Source organism: Diaphorina citri, unplaced genomic scaffold (assembly GCF_000475195.1).
Source record: "Diaphorina citri unplaced genomic scaffold, Diaci psyllid genome assembly version 1.1 scaffold5921, whole genome shotgun sequence".
NCBI classification, from domain to species: Eukaryota; Metazoa; Arthropoda; class Insecta; order Hemiptera; family Psyllidae; genus Diaphorina; species Diaphorina citri.
In genome coordinates, this window is record NW_007383297.1 from 645 (window position 1) to 5,174 (window position 4,530).

General features: G+C 38.9%; 1 long non-coding RNA gene across 11 annotated transcripts; it reads right to left on the minus strand.

Annotated features, from left to right (window-relative positions):
* Positions 1–252: 252 nt before the first annotated feature.
* On the minus strand, positions 253–2,694 carry LOC113472522. Of its 11 annotated transcripts, none has more exons than XR_003394797.1 (3): positions 2,676–2,694; positions 984–1,108; positions 253–425 (listed from the first exon to the last, which is right to left on the minus strand). It is a non-coding gene; the product is annotated as an uncharacterized LOC113472522 (long non-coding RNA). The 11 variants fall into 11 exon arrangements; XR_003394796.1 differs by lacking the exon at positions 2,676–2,694 and adding an exon at positions 2,018–2,031; XR_003394794.1 differs by lacking the exon at positions 2,676–2,694 and adding an exon at positions 1,993–2,027.
* Between the last annotated feature and the right edge of the window lie 1,836 nt (positions 2,695–4,530).

Sequence of the window (4,530 nt, forward strand, 5' to 3'; positions counted from 1 at the left end):
CTCACCTGACCTTGAACTTCACTTTGAGCTCATGACCTTGACATTTTGTCCTTGAATAACTCACCTGACCTTGAACTTGACTTCGAGTTCATGACCTTGTCATTTGTCCTTGAAATAACTCGCCTGACCTTAAATTTCACTTTGAACTCGTGACCTTGAAATCTGTCCTTGAAATGACTCACTTGACCTTGAACTTCATTATGAACTATCTTGACATTTCTCCTTGAAATAACTCACCTGCGCTTGAACATGTTTTACTTTGAGATCATGGCATACTGATTTGTCCTTGAAATATTCGGTGACCTGCTGTCGTATGAAGTGATAGATATCGTAGAAGAAAGTCAGGGGCAGAAGGAAGAAAATGACGAAAATCCAGCGGTACTTCTTGAGCAGGTGTTCTAGGAGAGATTCGGAAATCATGGTGCCTGAAATAAACCATATAAGTATTAAGTAAAATGTTTGAACAAAGTTTTAGTTGTATATTTGTAAACTATAAGACCTTGGTTAGATTGCGGGAGTAAAGTTACTTTTCAGTCTCATTCTGGCAGGATAAACAAGGTATATTCTATTCTTTTCTATAAAATGAAACTGCCTGAAGAAAGAATTTCATATAACCTTGGTCGGGATTGAACCCTCACACTGTTGATTACCAGGCCAGCGTCTTGACCCATTACACCGGATCTCGAACATCAGCTTTTCTCTGAGTTATGGAATTTACCATGAAACTACCGGTGTTGTTAATGCGCAAAGTGGGCTAACCTAAAAGGCGCGCTAAGCTCTACTTTTGGTATAACTTGCTCACTTCTAACCGTTGCTTTCTTTCTGAATTTTTCAATTATACCAAGTAATTTAATTTGAACTAGGTAGGTAATATCATTTCAATGTACTACTATGTGTATAAAACACGCTAATAAATTACCTACCTAGCTAAAACCTACCTAGCTAAAACTAAGGGAATATTCCACTGGGAAAACAAAACTTACCCACAGCAGCACACAAATACCTTGAAGTTGAATAATTGAACAGTCACAAAATTGAACAGTCACCAGTTACGCGCACCACTTGGCTACTCAAAAAAACTCTCAGTCTAAACAAAATCAGCAGGTACCTGAAGTAAACATCAATAATGGCAGTATGATTACGCCAGATAGTTAGACCAAATAAGTAACATTTAGGTACCAAGCAGTTACACCTACACACACCCAATTATCGGTGGTTAAGAAACAAAAGTGCCTAATGACCATTTTGCAAACTTTTCAGAAGAAGCAAAAATACTGATTACTGATAAGAGTGATAAGCCAGCCTAGTTAGCGTGGAGGGTAACGTGCCCATCTTGTAAGCGCTAGGCCGTGGGTTCGATTCCCGCCCGGGGCGGATTTTATCCTGATGGGATAATATTCGTCCTCGGAACGGCCGGCTTTCTCCAATCCTATCTTTCTTCTCTCTTCGATTTCGGGACGATAAGACCTTAGCATTTACAGTTCCCTCTGTCAAAGCTCTTGAAAAAAAAGAAGAAAAAAAAAAGTAGCGCTAATTTTTAAATTTAGTTAAGTCACCTATTTATACCTACACTATAATATCGATCTTTTTTCCCCCTTTCTTTCGAAGAAATGGTCAATAGGCACTGTCGTTCCTAAACGATCCTGAACAGATAAGGTTCGTTCTCGGAATGGCTGGCTTTCTCCTGTCCTATCTTTCTCCTCTCTTCGATTTCGGGACTATAAGACCTTAGCAGTTACAGTTCCCTCTGTCAAAGCTCTTGAAAAAAAAAGTAGCGCTAATTTTTAAATTTAGTTAAGCCACCTACTTATACCTACACTATAATATCGATCTTTTTCCCCCTTTCTTTCGAAGAAATGGTCAATAGGCACTGTCGTTCCTAAACGCCGATAATCACATGCAGGTAAACCGCAGACATTGATATCTTATATGGAGATGGTTTTAGTTTTCACACAACACGAATATGGAAGAATACGAAAAATGACATCAAACCAAGAAAACACACAACCCACCTTACTTGTCACTCGGATATTACAAGACTGCGAGGAAATGTAAATAGTAAATTTATGTAAATAAGACAGATATTATATATCTGATTTATAAGGTGCCAAGTGACAGGGTGTGTTAAAGGGAACTGTAACTGCTAAGGTCTTATCGTCCCGAAAACGAAGAGAGAGGAAGACAGGATAGGGGAAACCCAGCCGTTCCGAGAACGGACCTTATCTGTTTAGGATAAAGTCCGTCTTGGGCGGGAATCGGGCGCGCGACCTAGCGCTTACAAGGCAGGCGCGCTACTCTCCAAGCTACTAGGCTTTCTTAGATAGTTGACATACGTAAGTATTATTATTATTATTATGTTAGGGCGGTCTCTTCCTGATCCCTAATGTGCCGCGTCCATTTTAATTTAGGACTATTGCACTGCCTAAAACGTAAGTTGACATACGTAAATTGAGAAAGGTGTTATTAATAAAATTAGTGAGTAAACGATATGTCTCCCAATTTGGTTTTGCAATAGATGATTGCGTGTGTACGCGATATTTGCGCAAATGTTCACTCGTTTAGGCCTGAAATTTGCGCAAATATCCCGTACACACGCAACGATTTATCGAAAGACCAGGTTGGAATACCAATCTGAGGAACATAAAGCACCAACTGTACCAGACAAAAGGACATACTTTTAATCTTTGTAGTTTGTTTCAGTTTTTCAGGCATCCTATACCCAAGTCCGATGATTTTAGATGACGAGATTGGAACTGTATACAGGGTAGGGTTGGGACATCGACATCGATGTTTTGAAAACATCGATACATCGGAACAAAAACATCGATGTCAACATCGATGTTTTTGTTTCGATGGAAACATCGAACATCGATGTTTTATTTTTCGATGTTCGATGTTATTGAAGACCACAGATAAGTCTGTGGTATTATTAGAAAAAGTCTGTGGAAAGGACTTTCTTTTGTTTACAAGTTTACATCATTTTGTCCCGCTTCATATTTTACAATATTTTTGTGAGTTTGAAATTTTGCGAATAGCTTAATATGATAAATAATTATTTTTAAACTATGAAGGTTTAAATTAAACAAGGACTTTTGAGACATACTGTATAGACTGTGTCGGGATAGAAAGACAATTCGTTGTGTAATTCTGACCCGCGTAAAAACCTCATTTGCCGCTTGGGAAAAAAAATCACTGAAAGCATTCTCAATAAAATGTTGAATCGAGAGGTTTACCTGATCTATCGATCTCCGAAAGTTTGCCATTACTCAATTTCGAAGTAAAAACATCGGAAAATCAGGTAATTGCTACGCCCATCCGTAAAAGCAAATGCTTGTGCCAAGGATGGGGAGAAATACTATGAGAAGTCTCAAGTATTTCAGTGTTATGAGTCTGGTTATGTCGAAAAAACAGTTGTTAAATGGACTTTAATGCCTGTGACATTACATCTCAAAAAAGTTTCTTCCAAACCAGAATAGACCAAACAACCAGAGTATGAAACGACCAAAAATTTCGTACAGCAAGAAAAATTGGAAGATCAACGTTTCTCAACATTGGGATTCAAATCGGAGACCTACTTGAATGGAAAGCAAAAGCTAAACCAAACAAAGCGTCAAAAGATCATGGAGATCTATTGAGAACAGTGTTAAAACAATCAATTCAACATTTTTTTAATGAAACTTTGAAACAGCGGCAATATCGCAACCAAAGAATTCAGACACCCTTCATGGCCGGGACTACGGAGTTTCAACTTGGTTTAATTGAATAAATTCATTTAAGCAATCTGATTGATTTTATAGCATGCATTAAAATTCAACCAGTCAGAAAACTAGACTTAAACTAAGTAAAAAATCATACAAGATGGCCTGAACATTTGGTTACTCTATAAATCCGATTTGGCAACGACAAACTAAAAGCTTGAAATTTAAGAGACTCTTGAGAGGAAGGTAACCGGCGCGGCGGGCAGTTAATGCCTGAGGCATTCTCTGCCACCTAACCGTTAGAGCTCTATTATTTGGTCACTCAAATTAATGAGGATAAATGCCATGCCTCGGCTGGAATTGGACCTACGCCCTCCTGTTTACCAGGTGAACAACTTGACCACTACACCACCGAGGTAGGTACTTGAAATTATAATCTTTTAAGGCCGGAGGCCACAAAGCGAGTTTAAACTCCGTTTTTTAATTTCTCGGTTTAAGAAATCTGATTAGCTGAAAATTTTGAAATTTTTAAAAATTAACCGATCAAATTGCTTAATCCAAGAGTTAAACTTAAACCGAGTTTAAAATCGCTTAGTGTCCCCGGGCTCAATAAATCTCTTGAGAAAGAATTAAGGTCAAGGTTATTACGATCAAACCTTCGGCAAACTTCCCTCCCGCTCCAGCATTTCTTTCCACCAATCAAAATTCTTTACCGCGATGACCTTGGCTGCAACGTCCTTGACAAGGTCATTGACCTCGGCCTCTGTCCAAGGCACCGAGGTGAGGATGGCCACGCAACGCTCCGTGTTGTGGGCCGTGAGGCAGGTTAGCG